Source organism: Canis lupus, chromosome 34 (genome assembly GCF_003254725.2).
Source record: "Canis lupus dingo isolate Sandy chromosome 34, ASM325472v2, whole genome shotgun sequence".
In the NCBI taxonomy this organism is placed as follows: Eukaryota; Metazoa; Chordata; class Mammalia; order Carnivora; family Canidae; genus Canis; species Canis lupus.
Window position 1 is genome coordinate 17,988,575 of NC_064276.1, and position 21,575 is coordinate 18,010,149.

The 21,575-nt window shown below is 42.0% G+C and overlaps 2 long non-coding RNA genes across 2 annotated transcripts; one reads left to right on the top strand and one right to left on the bottom strand.

Annotated features, from left to right (window-relative positions):
- Positions 1-86: 86 nt before the first annotated feature.
- On the bottom strand, positions 87-6,660 carry LOC118353248 (uncharacterized). The gene is made up of 4 exons (XR_004811840.2): positions 4,954-6,660; positions 2,623-2,696; positions 1,402-1,463; positions 87-513 (listed from the first exon to the last, which is right to left on the bottom strand). It is a non-coding gene; the product is annotated as an uncharacterized LOC118353248 (long non-coding RNA).
- LOC112662664 (uncharacterized) lies at positions 4,246-19,626 on the top strand. Its single transcript, XR_003138740.3, has 3 exons — positions 4,246-4,792; positions 10,201-10,318; positions 19,237-19,626. It is a non-coding gene; the product is annotated as an uncharacterized LOC112662664 (long non-coding RNA).
- The last annotated feature ends 1,949 nt before the right edge of the window (positions 19,627-21,575 follow it).

A 21,575-nucleotide genomic window follows, 5' to 3' on the forward strand; every position in this document is an offset into this window, starting at 1 on the left:
ATAAACCAACTCTATGAGTATAGAAGGTAATTGCTTTATTAAGGGGTTTAAACAGAGCACACTAGAATAAGAAAGAAACAGGTAAGTCAGACTATAGCTATCAAAAAGTATTTCACAAAAAGAGTGCATTAGCACTGGCAATGCAGACAAGCTGGGATGATGTATTATGAGAGGGGGGAACAGCATGCATGCCAGCAAGAGAGGCAAAGAAAGGACTGTTCTGGAAGTTTGTCTTGCTTAAAAGTAATGTAGGCTGAAGGAGCAATCAAATGAGAGGAGGAACTGGTAGACAGAGGCCAAATGATAAGCCCAAAGTTTATACTTAGTCCTCTAAATCAGTAGTCTTTGAACACCGTGAAGCTAGAGGCACTTTATTCATTGGAAACACTTATCAGAAAGCATTAATGCAACAAATCTGCAAAGTCCAGTTGTTCTTGCTGAGGCACGATACGTGTTGGTGGGAATGCTGGAGCTCCATTTGTTTGTAACACCCACAACACCAAAGCCAAACCACTGTTTCAAGGAGGGGGAAGTTGTGGTAGGTGGCCTTTAACATGGCCCCCAATGATCACCACCCCCTAGTATTCAGACTCTCTATAATTCCTTCCCTTGAGTGTGCACTGGATTTAGCAACTCCAGAAGTAGTGATGGAGTCACTTCTAAGATTAGGTTGCAAAGACTGACTTCTGTTGTTTTTATCTCTCTTTCCCTCACTCTGAGGGAGCCAACTGCCATAATGTGAGTGGTCCTATGGAGAAGCCCACATGGGAAGGAATGGGTATCTCTGGCCAACAGCCAGTAAGGACACAAAGAATGCCAGCAATCACATGAGTAAGCCTGGAAGCAAATCCTCCCAGTTGAAAACCACAATTCTAGCCAACACCTTGACTGGAGCCTTGAAAGACCTCATGTCACCTAAGCTACACCCACATTGCTGGCCCACAGTAATTGTGAGATAATAAATGCTTTGTTCCTTAAGCCTCTACATTGTGGGGACATTTGTTATGCAGCAAGAGATAACTACTATAGGTACCACTGGGGAATTCAGAATTCAGAGCACACAGTGACAGGATCAAATGTGCATTTTAAATGTTAACTCTGGAATGAGCAAGCAGGAGACATTTACTGGGACAAGACCAGAGATAAGGCAATTGCTAGCCTGGGAGGAGGTGAAGAGAGTGAGCATTGGGGGGGGGGGGGGGGGGGGGGGGGGGGGGAGTAGGGACAATGCCAATCATAAGCTAGGAGACAAAGAGGAAGGAACATGTTTCGAGAAGAGGAAAAAAGTCTAACTGAGGTTGTGTGGAGATCCAAATGACTGAGAGTCATCCTTACAGGGAACACTGACAGTTACTTGGAGGAGTCCGAAATAGGGTACTCTATATAAGAAATTGTACTTACACATCAGGGAGCTTTACTCAGAGGCTGCAGACTCCAGTGCCTTTGCGAGTTAAGAGAAGAACCTAAGAGAGAGAAGAGTTCTAGGTATCAAGTAATAGGGAACGGTGGGGACTATGTTGAACTGCAAGGTGCCAGCATTCTTTACAGTGTGAAAGCCAAACATGTTTGAAACACTGCTGTCTATGAGGCTGAATTCAACTAAAAGAGAAGCTGGTTTTCACCACATTCCTGAGGAAGAGGTCACAACAGGGTGAAAAGGGCATGAGCTTTGGAGTCAGGTATCACTGAGTTTAAATCTTGCCTCCACCACTTGCTAACTGATGTCACTGGTCAGGTTACTTATCCTCTCCTAGCTGGCATTTCCTTAGCTGTATACAGGTTAAGAATACCAATTTTAAGGGAATTGTTATGATTTAGATAGTGATTTTTAATGCTAAGTTCCTGGCACAAAATAGATGCTTCAGAAGTAGTAGCTGACATTATGATTGTGATATAATGATGGCCATTATTTTTCACTGAAGGGCACTCCAACATACAGTGAATTGCCCCCACAGTTCTGCTCAGAGAGCCCAAGAGTCATCACAGGATGCCCACACTAGAGCTCCTAGTTCTCAGTGTCCAGGAGGGTGTGTGTGTGAGAGAGAGAGACAGAGACAGAGACAGAGAGACAGAGAACGCTGCAAGTACTTTGAGTAATGGAAAGTTTAATGTCAGGAGGTACATGGCACAGCAAGAAAAACCAAGAGCAGAAGTCACATACATCCAGGCCTCCAGAAACTGGGATTGTGACCAAAGCAGCCCTGGAAACATGGCAGCAGGAGTTGAAAGAGCTTCACACTTGTGCTCCGGAAATAGGACTTTGCTATTCCCCTTGTGTTGGTACTCATGTTGCCCGTACATGTATTCATTCTTCTTTTTTAAAAAAAAGATTATATTTATTTATTCATGAGAGAGGCAGAGGCAGAAGCAGGCTCCCTGCAGGGAGCCCAATGCGGAACTCAATCCCAGGACCCCGGGATCACCACCTGGGCCAAAGGCAGATGCTCAACCACTGAGCCACCCAGGTACTCCCATTTATTATTTCTACTTTCTTCCCCCTACCTTAAAGCTTCTTTTCTCTCACAATGTGTTTCTTTTTAATTTTGACCTTACAGAGTCCTAACCCCTACTTATTCTTTTCCACTGTAAATCCCTTCTAATTCAGTTCTTGATAGGACCTACCTTTTCCTTTTCCCTTGCAGTTTGAGCTGAAAATGAGGATCTGTTTCAACCACCATTTTAGTAGTCCTCTATAGCTGAAGAAAGAAAAGGGGAAATCATGTGATGTAAAAACCACCTAAACTTAAGCAGGAGCTATGGGTGGACAATTTCCCATAGAAGGGCCTGTGGGCATGGAGGCACCATGATTGACATGCCTAGTATAGTGCATACATGAGCCTGAGTCCAGCACAGCCCAGGAGGCTGGGTGGCAGAGCAAATAAAAAATAGGATATTGTTATTTTAGAAGTCAGTATGAGAATATCATTCAGCCATAAAAATGAAGGAAATCCTCCCATTTGCAACAACATGGATGGACCTTGAGGCCATTATGCTAAATGAAATAAACCAGAGAAAGACAAATACTATATGATCTCACTTATATGTGGAGTCTAAAACAAACAAAAACCCCTAAACTCCTAGATACAGAGAATATATTGGGGATTTCCAGAAGCAGGAAGTGGAGTGGATAAAAGTGGTCAGAAGATATAAACTTCCAGGTGTAGGATAAGTAAGTCCTGGGGATGTAAGGTACAACATGGTGACTACAGTTAATAATACTGTATTATATATTTGATAGTTACTAAGATAGTAATCTTAAAAATTCCCATTATAAAAAAAATAGTGATTATGTGCAGTGATGGGTATAAACTTGATTTATTGTGATCATTTCACAACATACACAAATATCAAATCTTTAGGTTGTACATCTGGAACTAATGTTTTATGTAAATTACATCTCAAAAATAGTATGTAATTAGTTGCAGGAAGAGAACATGCAACATTACAACACTGGAAGCTTCTTCCAGCAGTCCTGCTGTTTTCACCTCTACCAATGGATCAGGTACAAAGAACTACCAATGCACTTAGCTCTACATGTAATGTCTGTGGTGGCTGCATTTAGATTCTTTATATAGCTGTTTGGAAAATGAACCTCCGCTCTGCTCCAACGTCAAGGGCAAGGCTAAGGTTTATTTTCTTTCTCTGCTGCTCATTCCTATTTGGCCTGGGTGTAGAATCTGGGACATTACTGTTACTTCAGTTCTGAGCAGAGTTCATCCTGGGTGAAAAAAGGGTAGAGAGTCAAGTCTTTGCCCTCAGTGGCAGCTGGCTTTCCCTAGAGAGCTACTATTCCCAAGGATTTTCATTCTCTACTTCTTGAAGAGTGGGCCAAGCCCCAGGGGCAGCTGTTGTAATCTCTAGAAAGTACAGAACTGGGGCTTCCCTACCCTTCTCACATCTCACATGGTCATCCATCCAAATGCATGTGTGCCTGTTTAGAAGCTGACAGTGTGAATAGCTTTGAAAGTGACTGAGGGGAACCCTGGGTGGCTCAGCGGTAGTGCCTGCCTTCAGCCCAGGGTGTGATTCCGGAGTCCTGGATCGAGTCCCATATCAGGCTCCTTGCATGGAGCCTGCTTCTCCCTATGCCTGTGTCTCTCCCTCGCTCTCTCTCCGTCTCTCAAGAATAAATAAGTAAAATCTGAAAGAAAGAAAGAAAGAAAGAAAGAAAGAAAGAAAGAAAGAAAGAAAGAAAGAAAGAAAGAGAAAGAGAGAGAGAGACGCGAGAAATATATGGATTCTTAGATTGACAGAATTAGTTAAGTGAAGCATCCTTTTTATTACTTTGGAAAGTGGAGGCACAGAAAAGTGATGAAGTGACTTGCCCAAGGTCATAAAACTACTCATTCTAGAATCCATTCCTGTTGGAGAAGGAATTAGAAACCGTAGGTTTCCAAGACTCCTCCTCTTCCTTCTGCCTTAGAGAGATGAAAAGAAATTGGCTTCTCCTTGTATGCATTTTACCTTTGATTATTCCTTTTTATTCTCTACCCACTGTTAGTTATTAGGGTGATATTTTGATACTGTGTTATTACGGACCCAGCAATGCCCAAACCCCAGCATGCCTGCCACTTCCCTCTCCTCTTCCCACCAGCCTCAGAGGAAGTTAAGCACACTACATAATTATACATTGTGAAACAAAATGTCTCTTTATTAATGGCCCAGGCACCCATGCCCCAAAGCAGAGCTCTCTGGTCCAAGAGGAAGTGAGGCCTTCTTCTTGGGATTTTCCTGCCCTCTGACCACATGCAAAGAGGAGGAAGTCTAAGAAATAGAGGAACTCTATGGCCAGGTTTGTACAATAGGCTTTGGCTTATTTGCTCACCCAAATGCATGTTAGGAGGAAAGTAGAAGAAACTGGCTAAGCCTGATCCATCTAGAAGGGATACAGGAAGCACAAGAGAGGAGCCCAGAAGTTCACACCCTTTAGCAAATAGAGCCTATATTAGTTACCTGGTGTTGTGTAACAATTCACTCCAAAACTTAATCAATGACTATTGTTGAAAGCCATTATCTCTGACAGCTTCTTGGGTCAGGAATTCAGACAGGGCACAGCAAGGATGGCTTTTCTCTGCTCCACAATTTCTGGAATCTCCACCGGAAGACCCAAAGACTGAGGACTGGACCGGTCTGAAGGAACATTCATTCACTCATACATCTGGTGGTTAGCTGTCAGCCAGGACATGTGGCCTTTCCATGTGGCTTCCCCCAAACATGACAAGTGTCCTGAGAGAATGCCACATGGAAGTCATATTAACTTCTGTGATCCAACTTCCAAAGTCCTTCTGTGACATTTGAGTAGTTGAGGCAATTGTAGATATCTGCCTGAGACCAGAGGGCTCCTTCTGTTCTCCACAGATGCCACCTCACAATGAAGCAGGTCAACATCATATCATAAGAAGACCATGAGAGATGAGACATTTTAGGAATATACAGCCTACCACATAGTCCAATCAATGTCTTGTGCTCAGATCATTCATATTAGAAACTTCTTTGTTACTGAGTGAGGAGCCAGGAAGAAAGGTAATCTGAGATAAGCATGGCTGGGAAGAGGGCCCACAATTTTATTTGTCACAGAACCACCACCCTTTCCCTACAGATTACTTTAAAGACTCCTATTTCACTCTCTCTTCTCTCACTTCTCCCTTACCTTGGCCAGAATACAAATTCAAATAAACTATCTAGTTTTGACTTCTGGATACCACTGGGTTGTTGGGTAAGAGGGCATGTATGTAGATATTCAAAAGGATCCCTGCTGAATCAGCCCCCTTCCAAACAAAACAAAACAAAACCTAACACTATGTTATACAGTCTGAGAAATCCACATGAGTTAATTTGTCTTAATACTGTACCAACTATAAATTTCCTATTAATCATGTATACTCTAATGGAAGTTCATTTGAATTTGAACTTAGGGGAGGGGAAGAGAGGATTTGAAAGTTGATAAGGATAAGATAGAGGAGAAAGGAAAATTAGAAGGAGTGGAAGCTATAATTACCGGAACTTGTTGTGTTACAGTTCACCATGATCCAATTCCTAAAAGTATTTTACAGAGTTTTCCAGCTATAAACCCACAATAGTGGCTTGGGGACCACAGATCCTCCTCTGCCTCTCTCCCAAAGATCAATCCTGGAGGCCAGGCTTCGCCTTCATCCTACCCCTCACCAGAAATGCCTCTTATCTCTGAGTACCTCTACAGAAGGAACTAGGTCATTTATATTTTTTAATTAAAAATAGTAACAATAACTATCATACTAACATTTCTTAAGAGCTATGTGCCACATACTATGTTAAGTGCTCACAGTATCTTCAAATAATCTTTACAAAAATAATCTAGGTGGGGATCCCTGGGTGGCTCAGCAGTTTAGCACCTGCCTACCGTCCAGGGCATGATTCTGGAGTCCCGGGATCAAGTCCTGCATCGGGCTCCCTGCATGGAGCCTGCTTCTCCCTCTGCCTGTATCTCTGCCTCTCTCTCTCTGTGTGTGTCTCTCTCATGAAAAAAATGAATAAATAAATAAAACCTTTAAAAAAAAAATCCACCCACCCCCCCCCATAGATGAGAATGCTGAAATGTTCAATAATTTGACCAACACAGCCCAGCTGATAAAGCCTGAAGCTGAGCTCTGAACCCAGGCAGCCTAACTCTGGAGCCCAAGCTCTTAACAATTGCATTATGAAATAGGAAAACCTCAATACAAATACAAACCAGTTACTGATGGGAAAGATCATTCTAAACATCTATGTTATTAATAATAAAAAAGATAAACATAATGAACTGAAACTACTAAAGTATTTAGTGAAGAAGAAAAAGTAGCAAGTCAGGAGTAGAAAAAATGAAAATATGCATAAATAAAATAAAAACAAAAACAAATTAGTATATTAAAATAGTAAAAAGTGTTTTTTGTGAAAATCATTATTCTCAACCAAAACAAGAGAAAATATGAATAAGAAAGACATAATATATTACCAAATGTGTGCTTACTTACAAAAAATATAAAGCACTGTGACAGATCAAATAACTGGAAAAGAAATACAACCAGTTACCCCACAAGATGCCTGATCCTGATGGGTTTATGAAAATTTTCCAAAATTTCAAAAAACAAAAAAAATTCCTGTGTTATGTAAACTGTAAATGTGTGTTTGTGAGTCTGTGTTGTTGGTCACCCAATTTATTTTATGAAGCAAAAATGATTGATTTCAAAATTTGAATAGGAAACAAATCAAATTATAGGCCAATCTCATTAATAAACAAACACATTAAGATTTTATGTTAGCCAAAAAGGGAGAAAAATACTTTACACGTACTCGTCACATGTTTAATTCTAGAAATGCAAAATGGGTACAAAAAAGTAGAACTAATACAGCACATCACATTAACAGAAAAATGGAAATAGCTGTCCATGTTTTATCCAAAGAGACTTTAATAAGTTGTTGGCTAGAATTTTCATCTCTTCCTGATGAAAACTGAAAATCAGGTATTGATAATTAGGATTGCTTTTGTCACTGAATCTAGTTCAGTAATTCATCAGAAAGGTGGATTCCTGGTCAGCATTGTTTAAAGCCATTTCTCTTCTAGGAGAGTATATCCTTTACTCTTGTAGAGGGGATGTGGAAGAAGGGGGACTGGTCACAGAAAAATATCAGCACCTTGGGACAGAGACCCTTGTATTTGCAGACTGTGGCACTAGGGATCTAGGATCCAAAGAGAGACCAGCTCAAGAGGCTCACATGTAGGAAATAACTTAGCAATGCCCAGGAAAAGGAAGTGGACAAATGCTTCCAAATGTCCTAATGATACACTCTTTTTTGTTTTGTTTTGCTTATTTTGATTTGAACTGCCTCCAAACTATTTTTTCTTAAGATGTATTTATTTTAGAGAGAGGAGCGGGGAGGGGAGGGAGGGAGGGAGAGATGGAGGAGGAGAAAGAAAGAGAAAACATGTAGGGGGCAAGGGCAGAGGCCGAGGGAGAGAGAGTCCCAGAGTTGTGCTGAGCCTGGGCGAGGCTGGATGCAAAGACCCCAGACCACCACCTAAGCCAAAACCAAGAGTCAGACGCCCAACTGTGTCACCCAGGCGCCCCGCCTCCAAACTATTTTTATCTTCAGCCGTTCCAAACAGGAAACTAGCGCAACATTAGCTTTGTTGGACTTCCAGTCTAAACATGATGGAGTATGTACTGAAAACAAAGAGTTGATTTTATTCTTAAAGAAGAAACACATACTGGTTTTCTCAAATCAGGATCTCTTATTCTAGAAATGTCATCAATAACTATGCAGGAAGAAAATATTATGTATAAATATTAGAAAGAAAGAAACAGGAGTGTCTGTTTTACAGATGGCATGATTGCAGACCTAGAAATCTAAGGAAATCAACTAAAATTACTGAAAGTAATGAGTTCAACTGCAGAACTGACACTAAAAAATTTGTATGTGTGTATATATTGTATTGCATTATATATGTATACATGTTAGTATGTATACTGATATCTAACAAGGAAATACACTGCAGCCCGGGTGGCTCAGCGGTTTAGCCCCACCTTCGGCCCAGGGTATGAATCTCGAGACTGGGGATGGAGTCCCACATCCGGCTCCCCGGCATGGAGCCTGCTTCTCCCTCTCCCTCTGCCTGTGCCTGTGTCTCTGCTACTCTCTGTCTCTCATGAATAAATCAATTTAAAAAATTAAAAAAAAAACAAGGAAATACAATAAAAATGGATTTCTAATGTTGCTCTTACAACAAAAAGATTAAATGCACAGGGATTGACTTAACTTTTGGCAAGGGTTATTCAGAGAAATTATAGAGAAGGGTAATAAATTGAGTGCTAGGTCTACTCTTGATTAAGAAAGTAAATACAGTATTTCCAAGGTTAGTATGTAGATTTATCGAAGGTTAAAGAGTCTAACAAATGAAGATACAATTCCTCTGGTATAATAACAAGAAAAATGCCAAAGAATGCTGATTTTAAAAAACATCATGATTACAGACTTACCCTGCCTAATATTTTGCTTTAGTAAACTTTGAAATGTATTATAAAGCAATAATTATAAAAGCAATAAAGCTACATTAAAATATAATTAAGTTGTTAAATCATAAAAAATAGAGATGTAACAGATTAATTCAAAGAGTTTGAGTATGACCAATCAGAAGTAACACAGTAAGGAAAGAAATCATTAATAAATGCTATTAAGACAATCAGATATTGGCATTAAAAAAAAGCATTTACTTACACGGTAGTTAAGAACCAAATTGGAATCAGTTCATCAATGGCAAGTTTTTAAAATTCCTAATACTCCTTTTCACTCTTTGTACAATGGAACTTATCACACCTATCTTGAAGGTAGTTTTGAGAAGTTACTTAGCAACATAGTAAAGCACTTAGCGTGGTGCCAGGAGCATAGTGAATAATATCATCATGAATCAGAGCGTTAAATATAAACTAGAACAAATTGGTTAAATGATCTAGAAATATAAACAGAAAAACATTTATCCCAGTAGTGGAGAAGAAACACATTTCTGATCACAGAAGCATGAAGAACAAGATGGACTTACAAAACTTAAACACACACACACACACACAACACAACCTCTTTCAAACAAAATGTATTCTTAAGAATATTATTGAGCTCCTAAGTGAGGTAGCTTTGGGAAGGCTGTTGCCAGTCAAGGCAATGGGGGGCGGGGCGGGGGAGGAATTCAGGTGCTGGACTGAATTTCAGGATGAAGTCTCTTTGTCAAAAAGCCCTATCCTAGGGTTGTGCTAAGGGGCTTGCTTTCCACTAGAACTCCAGCAAAGGTGGTCTCCCTCTCTGCTGTAATACCCCCTTTGGCTAGGTTTGTCCAGAGCCCAGTGGTCCCTCCTCCCCCAGCTTGGGTCCAGAGCAGCTTCATGTGGGCAGAACAGGTATGTGGTACTCTCAGTTCACACTGCCAGCTGAACCATCTCTCTCTCTTTGCAGAGGCTGTTGCTCATCTGCCCCAGCCAGCTGCCTCCAGCCTGCCCAATGGACCCATCCCTGTTACCACTTCACCCCACCAAACCAATGTCATTACTTCACTTTTTCCTTCTCCCTAGTAATCCCAAATTGCCTGTCATTCCCCCATCCCCATCCCAACCAATATACCTTCTGTATTACTCAGGGTTCTTCAGAGAAGCAGAACCAATATATGAAGAGATTTTTTTTTTTTTTTTTAATAAGGGACTGGCTCACACAATTATGGAGGCTGAGAAGTCCAGACCCAAGAGAACCGATGGTAGAGTTCCCATGCAAGGCCAAGTCTGAACGCAGGGGAAGACGAACACTCCAGCTCCAAGATGTAAGGCAGAGAGAATTCTCTGTGTACTTGGTATTTTTTCTCCTATTCGGGACTTCAGTGGGGGCGGTCCACCCACCTTGGGAAGGGCCTTATTCCGCCTTCTTCAGTCTACCAATTCAAATGCTAACCTTATCCAGAAACACCCTCACAGACACACCCAGAAATAATGTTCAGCCAAATATCTGGGCACTCCAGTGGCCCCGTCCAGTTTACACAAAAAATTAACCATCACAACCTCAACTGTGTAGTTCATACCTCTAAGCATTTGTGCAGAACTGTTCCCTTTCTCATCCTCATCTGTGTAGTGACTTTACCCCTTATGACTCAGGTAACTCCTCCAGGAAGCCTTCCTTGACACATCCTAGCTGAACCAAAAGCCCTCTTCAAGCATCACAGCAACCTACCTGTGCATTTCTCCCTGACCAGGTTGCAAATTTCTCATGGACAGGTGACCATCATAGCTCTTAGCCATCTTTGTTCCTCGCACAGTGGGGCCCATGGTAGTTTTAAGAAAGGTCTTGTACCACCTGCTGCCATCTGTCTCACGGCTGGCCACGAGATTTGACATCACTATTGTCCTACTGAAGCTGCTCAGACGAATTCAGACGGTAGTTCTCAGCCCTGATGCGTGTGGGACTCTTCTGGGGAGCTTATAAAAATACCAGTGCTGGGGCCCCACCCAAAGCCAATTAAGTCAGAATCTCTGGGGATGAGCCCAAGTATCAGTATTTGTTTCAAAAAGCTCCCAGATTGATTTGCCTGTGCTGCCAGAGTTGAGAACCATCAATTTAGGACATAATTCAGAGCTTCAGAGCCAGACTAGGAGCTGATCTTAATTCTGAATCTGACAAGGCAGATGGGGAAGGGCACCCCGGTGCTGTGGTTGCTATGCAGGACTTGGGGGAGTCTGGAAGCATCTCAGCTCCTCCTCAGGGCCTCCCCCTCCACAGTCCTACCCCCATGAGGCGGAAGGCTTACAGTAATCACCTTCACGTGTTCTTGAAGGCTAGCTGTTGAAGCTCTTTCTCTGGAAACTGGCTTTGAATGCTGCCTCCCTCATCCACGGGCTTGTCCTTACCTCTGGTCAGGGGGATGGGGCACTTCAATTCGCCTCAGCTCCTCCCTCTGGAATAGAAGGGTTGCATGATAGTATGGAGGATCCAAGGAGAGCCTGAAATATATATAATTCTAGAGGCCCCCTCTTTAAGAAAAAGAATACAAAATTACAAATCACAGAATTGCTTGGGTCTTCGCAAAGTTGGGGGAAGGACCGGTGCAAGCGCTGCATCCTAAATTTTAAGTTTTAGCAGCTTCAGAGCAGATCTGCTTCTGAGAATAATAGCTATGATTTATTGTGTCAATTTGTACCAGAGACTTTTCATTTATAGCTCTCTTTACAATAAGCAAGGTGGTGTTATCCTATTTTACAAATGAGGAAACCCTGGTTCAAAAGTGTTTGTTACTTATCCCAAGGCACACACATGCAACTAGAATTCAGTTCAGTTCTGGCTGTTTCCTGAACCCAGATTCTTTCCACCACACCAGCAGATCTCAACATCTATGGAGGTTGTATATGCCCTGGGCCCTGGGATTATCATAAGAAGCAGGCAAATCTAGAAGTATATCAAATATTGTATGTACATGGAAAAATTAATGTGACTTGTATAAACCTGGAATGTTTCCTACAATGCTTGGATACTACTGTAGCTAATAAAATGATATCATTTAAAAGCACAAGTGTTACTTAGAGCCTAAGTCATGATCTCCTTTCTCAATCAAGAGATATAGAAAGTACAACTCTTACATGAGGACTTGCAATTTTTTTAAATATATTTTTAAAATTTATTCATGAGAGACACACACACAGAGAGAGGAGGCGGAGACACAGGCAGAGGGAGAAGCCAGCTTCACGCAGGGAGCCTGATGTGGGACTCCATCCCAGGATCACGCCCTGGGCGGAAGGCAGGAGCTAAACCACTGAGCCATCCAGGGATCCCCCCCAATTTTTTTTAAAATATTTTATTTATTTATTCATGAGAGACACACACAGAGAGAGGCAGAGACACAGGCAGAGGGAGAAGCAGGCTCCATGCAGGGAGCCTGACATGGGACTGGATCCCTGGTCTCCAGGATCAGGCCCTGGGCTGAAGGTGGCGCTAAACCGCTGAGCCACCCGGGCTGCCCCTCCCCCCATTTTTTTTACCTTAAATGGGACCCTGGTGCTGGAAAGCTTTGGATGCCCACTATATGAATGGAGCAGTGGTGCAGCTCATGTTCCCTGGGTCGGCCATGGCCCCCCACTTTCCATAGGGTTCCATATTCTCAAATAGTGGTCTCTAAAATGAAAGACTATAAAACAATATGTTGGGGGTAAAGGAAGAATATATCTGAAATTCTATTTATATTTACTTTTACCCCTACCTTTAAAAATATCCACGTATGGGGGTTTCTGGTGGCTCAGACGTCTGAGTGTCCAACTCTTGATTTCAGTTGGTCATGACCTCAGGGTTGTGAGATCCAGCCCCAAGTTGGGCTCCGGACTCAGCAAGGAATCTTTTTTTTTTTTTTTTTTAAGATTTTATTTATTTATTCATGAGAGACACAGAGAGAGACAGAGACACAGGCAGAGGGAGAAGCAGGCTCCTTGCAGGGAGCCCGATGTGGGACTTGATCCCCAGTCTCCAGGATCATGCCCTGAGCCAAAGGCAGACGCCCAACCACTGAGCCACCCAAGGATCCCACATCAGCAAGGAATCTGCTTGAGATTCTCTTTCTCTCCTTCTCCCTTCGCCCCTCCCCCCACTCGAGCTCTCTGTGTCTTTCTCTCTCAAAAAAAGTTTTAAAATATTCATGTATGCTTATGTTTCATAAGGTATATATACATGTTTGTAACTATAAATAAGTATGTATCTCATGACATAAAAGTTAAAAAGCACAGACCCTGGGATCAGACTGCCTGGGTTAAAATCTTGGGTTTGCCTTTGTATGTCCCTGGAAAAGAATCTTTTCTGTGCTTCAGTTTCATCATCCGTGAAATGGAGATAATAATACCTAACTATGGAGAGTTGCTGTGAAAATTGAGTTAACACATGCAGAATATTTAGAACAACGTCCTACAGTAGTAAGAGCTGTGGAAGTTTTTTTTTTTCTGTGATTAAAACTAAATTGAATTTAAATAAAGAATTTTTAAAAAATAATAAAAATTTGAAAAAATGCACAATGATTATTTTGCATATGTTAAGGCGTATTAAGGGTGCATTCTTTCAACCAAAAAAGGTACAATCTTAAAAGTTTGGCAATCACTGCTCTGACAATTCGACTAACTATTGTAGAAGCAAAGAAACCAACGAGTCTGGGGGAGTAGATCAAGACTACCCCCTGGCAGCTGCCCCCTTCCACTTAAGCCAGATTCTAGCTCTGGGATCTGGGCTGGCACTGCCAAATTGCCTAACTACCCAGGAGTTAAAAGGGGGTGCTAATATGCTGGGATTATTTCTCTTTGTGCTGTTCTCCTGCCCAGGAATGGGAGACAGGCTGTACACAGAGCTTCCCTCTGATGACGGCTGGCGGTGGGGGTAGAGAGACCAGATAACAAGGCTCCACTTACAGCAGCTTCCCACTCCCTCCAAGGAAGAAGAAAGGGGTCTGTGTGCTGGGGCCATCGCCCTGCCAGCAGCCTGAGAGAACAGCTGCTGATCCCCTGCCCCGAGATCCCTCTGGTCTCATCTCAGGAAGTAGAAACATCAGCTGCAAAGAAAAGAAGTACATTGAGTTTTGCTTATGCTGTCCACTTTTCTTTCCTCTTTTGCTCTTTCCAGTGACAATTTCAGTCTGTATCCCCCCACAGCCTCAGTGCCCTTAAGCCCAGGAGTCTACTGGTCTGGCTCTCCTGATTCCCTGGATACTGTCATCCAGATTCCTTTCTTCATGGAGGAAAGTCCCTAAAGACCTTTGTAAAGTCCCAACCCCCACTCCAGGCTCCTCTTCTCCCTCTTTGGGTCTGCCTCTCATTTACTCAGAGAGATTTATAACTTATGCAAATAAATGTAGATGATTAGGCAAATGATTATGTAAATGATGCTTTTCCTTCTCCCCAGTCCCAATTCTGGTAACACTAGGAGAAAGAAACAATAGTGATTAAATCCTGACATTCGAGACAAACATGGATAAACCTTGAGGGCATAATGCTAAGTGAAATAAGTCAGACACAGAAAGATAAATACTGTATGATCTCACTTATATGTGGAGTCTAAAAAAAAAAACAAAAACCCAAACTCACAGAAACAGAGTGTAGATTGATTGGTGGTTGCCAGGGGCTGGAGGGTGAAGGTGATCAAAGGGTACAAACTTCCAGTTATAAGATGAATAAATTCTGGGATCTAACCTACAGCAAAGTGACTAGAGTTAACAAAAATGTACTACATACTTGAAAGTTGCTAAGGGAGTATATCTTAAATGTTCTCACCACACGCACATACAAAAGATAATGATGTGAGGTGATGGATATTAGCTAACATTATCGTGGTCATCATTTTGCAAGATATACATATATCAGATTATCACATTATACATCTTAAATTTACGTGATGTTGTACGTCAATTATATCTCAAAGCTGAAAAAATGATTAAGATGGGAAATAGAATCAATGTGTAAATAGTAAAGAAGCTGGGATTTTAATCTAGAAAATAAAATGTAATGCTTCCTCACAGCAACATTTTATTTCCACAGAGGATAACATAAAGGAGGTTTTTGATCCTTGAATTTCCATGAAAGCCTCAAATCCACAGCAAACTATGGAATAGGACTACCTATACCCATTGCATTTTCCCACTGAAAATGGCCTCTTAGGAAATGGTCGAGGGGACTGATTGCTATATTTTACCCTTAGCTCATGCTATTACGTTGGTGTAGTATACACAGAAAAAATCCTGAATTTTCTGCACGATAGACAAAATATCTTCATAGGAAGAACCATAAATCCAACTATTCAATTTATATTTTAAAAACATTTGCCCTTATTGTAAACAGTTAATAGGGGCGCCTGGGTGGCTCAGCGGTTGGGCGCCTGCCTTCAGCCCGGGGCCTGATCCTGGAGACCTGGGATCGAGTCCCGCATCGGGCTCCCCGCGGGGAGCCTGCTTCTCCCTTTGCCTGTGTCTCTGCCTCTCTCTGTGTCTCTCATGAATAAATAAAATCTTTAGAAAAAAGAAAACAGTTAATAAAGCTGGCTTTTCATGAACCACATAAAAATAATTACTGGGTTTTTAAATTGAAATAGTATTATAATGCTCACTTTTGCAGATTGAACAACATCTATAGTTCAGAAGGCCTGCTGAAGCTTCTGGGAAAGGTTATTGGAAGCCAGTACATGATGACTGCTGAAAATCTAATAATTTCAAATCCTGTTGCAACTGAAATTCTAGCTCTGATTTCCACCTACTCAGACTATTATTTATTAAACTGACCCACATCACATCCACACACAAGCTCTAGGAGACCATAGAATGTTTTCTCTAAAGTTATAGAAACAAATGTTATTAGAGAGCCATTTTTAAACATATGAATTATATTCTATTGCTTATTTAAAAGTGAATGCCAAATTGGAATTTTTTAGAAAACTTCTTAGCAGCACCATCTAGTGGGCAGTTCAGAAAAAAGAAAAAAAAAAAAACCAGTCTGAATACCAACTTCTTGGAATGATTTATTTAAATTTTACTTAATGAAGTTTGTTCCATCTTCTGACATAGAGTCGAAATTATGAAATAGTCTTGAAGACCACTTGGATAATTGAAAACATAGTGGTATATGGCATGCCTGGGTGGCTCAGCGGTTGGGCCTTTGCCTTTGGCTCAGGGCGGGATCATGGAGTCCTGTGATTGAGTCCTGCATCAGGCTCCCCGCAGGGAACCTGCTTCTCCCTCTGCCTGTGTCTCTGCCTCTCTCTCTTTCTCTGTGTGTCTCTCATGAATAAATAAATAAAATCTTAAAAAAAAGAAAAGAAAGAAAGTAGTATAGTGGTATAGCAACACTTAGATTTTCTCCAACAGTTCAAGTTCAAATTTCCAATTTCCATATATTCTCATAACAAACATTCTTGAATTTTGTATTTCTTTTTACGTAACATTATTGCTTTAAATAAAGAGAATTTTCTAGTTATACCATAAAGTGTAATTTGATTTTTAGTTCTTTGTAAGCATTTTTAAAAAATATTTTTTTACTTATTTATGAGAGACACAGAGAGAGGCAGAGACATAGGCAAAGGGAGAAGCAGGCTGCCTACAGGGAGCCTGATACGGGACTCAATTCCAGAATCCTGGGATCACTACCTGAGCCAAAGGCAGATGCTCAACCAGTAGGCACCCAGGTGCCCCTCTTTGTAAGCATTTTTAAATTTAAGTCATAAATTATGATAAATTTTATTGGGTAAACTTTATTGTTCTAAAGTTGGGAGAGGGCACCTAGTGGCTCAGTCAATTGAGTGTCTTATTCTTGATCTTGGGGTGTGAGATTGAGTCTAGAGCCCCGAGCTAGGCTCTGTGCTCAGCATGGAGTCTGCTTTGTTGCTCTCCCTCCCTCCCACCCCCACTTGTGTGCTCTCCCTAAAATAAATAAATAAAAGCTTTTTAAAAAAATAAAAATAAAGTTAGGGGTGGGTACACAAGGCAAAAGTTAGGTTACCAATGGAAATTTGGTTTTTATACCACCTTATGTTAAGCTGTGCTGGATACTTTTAAACAGCTAATGAGCAATCTTTCCATCCAAATTGCAGGCTTTCCAGGAGCTTACATTTGGTGAGAAAGCAAAGAAAATAAGCAAAGAAATAAAGAAATATATAGTAACTGGGCTATGGTGAAAATGCAGTGTCAAAGAGATAGGAAGCACAGGGGGAAAAAAGGAAGCACAGGGGAAGGGAATTATTGCTATTGTATGTATGATAGGCAGAGAAAGATCTTCTAATAAGGTGAACTGAAACAGAAAAGAAAAAGAGAGAGTGAGCAACCTATGCAGATAGCTGAGGGAAGTGAGTTTCAGGCAGACAGAATAGGAAGTGTAAAGGCCCTGGGGTGGGAGCTTGCTTGACATATTCTGAGAGCACCAAGGAGTCCAGATTGGTTGGAACAGAATGATTCAAGTAGAGAAATAGGAGATAGGACAGAGAGGTTATGGGGCTTTGCGGCATTGCAGAGAATCTCATTTTTATTCTAAATGAGATGGGAAACCACTGGAGGATTTTGAGCAGAAGAGTTACTCTGGCAGGGTGAGCGTTCAGAACAATTGGCTGTTATCAATAAGGCCATAGTAAAACAAGGGCTGAAGCAACAAGTCCAGTTAGAATGCTGTTGCCCCAGGTGAGAAATAACTATAGCTTGGCCCCAGATGACATCAGAGGAAGCAGTGATAAGTACTTATATTCTAAATATATTTGCAGGTAGAGCCACCAAGATTTGCTGATAGATTAGATATGGAGGGTGAGATAGAGAGAAGAGTCAAAGATGACCCTAAGGTTTATAATCTGAGTGAACGGCCAGATGAGAGTGCTACTTACTGAGAATGGGAAGGAAAAGGGGATCCCTGGGTGGCTCAGCGGTTTAGTGCCTGCCTTTTACCCAGGGCATGATCTTTGAGTCCCGGGATCGAGTCCCACATTGGGCTCCCTGCATGGAGCCTGCTTCTCCCTCTGCGTATGTCTCTGCCTCTCTCTCTGTGTGTCTCTCATGAATAAATAAATAAAATCTAAAAAAAAAAAAAAGAATGGGAAGGAAAAGCCTCTATGGGGGGGGGGGGAGGTTGACATATATCAAGAGCTCAATTTGAACACGTTTAGTTTTAGATATCTATTAGACATCCATCCACATGTACATTTCAAGGAGACAAGACAAATGGGAGAGGTCCAGGTTAAAGATGTGAATTCAGGAGTTTCCAGTGTGTAGATGATATTTGAAGTTGTACAACTGAGGTCACCAAGAGAGGAGGTGTACATAAACAAAAGAAGACGTTGAGAGAGTAGGCCCAAAGGCCCCCCAACATTTGGAGGTGAGGGAGGTGAAGAACCAGCAGTGGAGGCAAGCAGGAGGCTCGTGAGGTAGAAGAAGTCAAAAGAGTGGTGGTATCCTGGAATTGGGTAAAGCAAGCCTCTGAAGTAAGAGGGAATGATCCATGAGTCAAGTACGATGAGAACCAGGATTGACCATTGGATTCAGCAACAGAAAAGCACTGGTGACCTTGACAAAGGCAGCTAGTAGAGTGATGGGAATACAAGCCTGAGTGGAACAGATTCAAAAGAGCATGGGAGAAAAGCAATGGGAAACAAAGAGAATAATCAGTACAGAAGTTTTGCTATGCATGAGAATTTTGGGTAATTAGAAGGGGTCAAGATTTTTTAAGGCAGGAGGAAGTTTTTAAATATATATATTTTATTTTTTTATTTTATTTTTCAAAGATTTTTATTTATTTATTCATAAGAATGCACAGAGAGGAGAGAAAGAGAGGCAGAGACACAGGCAGAGGGAGAAGCAGGCTTCATGCAGGGAGCCTGACGTGGGACTCGATCCAGGGTCTCCAGGATCACACCCTGGGTTGCAGGCGGTGCTAAACCACTGAGCCACCAGGGCTGCCCTATATGTATTTTTTAAATGGGAAAAAATACAGCTTGTTTATAGGATGATTGGCAAGAAGCCACAAGGAAAAGGGAAATTGGAGCAGAAGAAAGAGGAAAGGATTGCTGGGAGAAAGGATCTGAGTAGGTGAAAGGGGAGGGGATCCAGAGTCAAGTGGAGGAGTTGGGTTTTGACAGAGTTCGTTCACAGAAATAGGAGGGAAGACAGAAGATGTGAGCACAGATGCAGGGAGGTAGGTAGATGTGTTGATGGCTGCCTGTGGAAGCTCTCTTCTAATTGCTTCTATTTTCTCTGTGAAGGAAGCAAAGCCATCAGCTGAGAAGGAAGTGATGGAATTCAGAAGAATAGGAGGTAAAGTCAGCAAGAAGAGTGGGGAAATGAACACCCGAGGAAATGTAATAAGATAGCATCCTTGAGGTTAGTGGCATTAATTTTTTAGTGACCACCTCCTTCTCTGAATTCAATACTAATGTTCTACATTATTCATTTCCCCATGACACATGTTTCATTCTATTACCGTTTAACTGATTTTGAGAGTCTTCTCTCTCTCTCTCTCTTTTTTTTCTAATTTTTCCTCACCTGTTTTGCCAAGGGGTCCAAGACAACTTACATGCAATAGAGAATTATTCTGAACTCTGTAACTGAGGACTTCAGGAAAAAAAGAGGAGGGGGGAATATATGTATGGTCCAGCAGTGCAGCCACTGTTTGGGGAGACCTATATCTCGAGTACAGTGCTGTCCAGTCTGCAGAGTTGATGTACCGAAACCCACATCCTTCCACCTGGACTGTACCACTAATAAACGTGATATTTGGCCCCGTAGTTACTTCTGATTTATTCCTCCATTTATTCTGAGGCTGGCTGGAGAAGCCATTCATTAGAGACCCTCTTGAAGACCGTAAGAACTTAGGTCAAGGAGACAAAGGAATATTCAGATAACATTTTGAGACTAGAGGAGAGTCTGCTGGTGCAAATTGTGAATTGAGTCCCTTGAGAACTCACGGGAAGGATTTGGAAGACCAGGCATCAGATCAGGAGATGTACAGAGCCAAACGGGGGTGAGAGTTCAGTGATGAAGTGAGAGATGGCTGGGAGTTTGGCCTTTATGCAGCAGATAAGGTGCGAGGAGAGCAATACAGGTACAGGTAGAGCTGTGTGCTGGATGCTGTGCAAGGCCCAGGTCCCCCCTTTCAGTACCAAGAAACTTATTCCCTCAGCTCCTGGGAGTGTTAGCTGCTGGCAGAGGCCAGGGACCTGAGTTTCTCCAAAGATAACTGACCTTGGCTGAAGGTAGATGCCTTGTTCAAGGCCATGCCTCCCTGGGGACGACCCACATTCAAAAGCAAGCGCAAGTGAACATACAAAGCCCAATCCCCTTGCCTCAATTCAGGGGGCCTGCTGAAGCTTTACTGCCTTCCCGTTCAACTCTCCTTCTGTTCAGTCTTGCTTTCTTCACTCCTGTACAGACATTGTTCCCGAGGGCACTCAGCAGCATAATTTGTGCATGGAAATCTCTACACCAGAGTCTCTTTCCTGGGGATCTTGGCCTATGACAGTTGCTAACAGAACTGGTCCCAGGAAGGAAACTCTAAAGTGGGATTTTGGAGCTGCATTACAAACCAAGCGACTAGCAATGAAAATGTTGTCCCTGGTGGAACGTGAAATATTGAAAGCTTCTGGCATGCTATAACTGTGCAAAAGTTAAAACTTTCATATCAGTGGAGGGCTCCACGCTGGGTGGAGAGCCTACTTAAGAAAACAACAACAACCAACCTTCATCAGTGAGGACGTTGAAGTGGGATACCCATAGAAGATAATGAGGGCAATATCTCAGGCATCTGAGAGGTTTATAGGAAGTGGTAATTACATGGAGTCAGATGGCTGTTGCTGGGGGCTACTGCTACACTAGAGAAACACAATAAAAGGTGTGAAGGTCATTAATTACCAATGTAAGATGAACAGCCAATGTCAGAGGCCTTCCCTGGCAGTGTGTAAGAGACTCATCTACTGCAGTCACAGGGCAGAAAAAAACGGAGGATCAAGACCAGGACTAAATTATAAGGGAAATGGAGTTCTAAGGAGGGTTGGATTCTCGTGGAAATTCTGCTTTGCCAAAGGTAGGGCTGTGATTAGGAAGAAGTGCGACCCTGTGACTTGAAATGGGAGCATCTGGGTCAATGAATTTAAAAATATCAAATTCTGTGAAGGAGGCTTGCCTCTCCTTGTGAAAGACCTGTGACTCCCCACTCATGCCCCCCCTGCTCAAAGACAATTCAGAGGCTTCTGTTCTGCAAGACACATGCCTAGCTCAGGAAATATCTTCCCTTCTGGCCACTAGAACAATAATTACAGTTAAGTCACGAAGTAACCCATACAGGGCAGTGCTAAAACTAAGGAAGGAAAGGTTTTATATCTTAAGGAGCTATAGTATTAGCCAACATGTTATCAGTAGAAATGAGGAAAGTACATTTGGGAGTGAGCCCTGAATGTGTCAGATCAAGGTGGGCGGGCAGATATAAACTTTGGTAGAGAAGCTTATTGATATGAAAGCACTCTCCATGATAGAGAATTTAGTGCCCAGGTAAAGACGCTGGGACACATTACTGATACACTGCTAAATTGGCTCTTGGAGGCTTGGA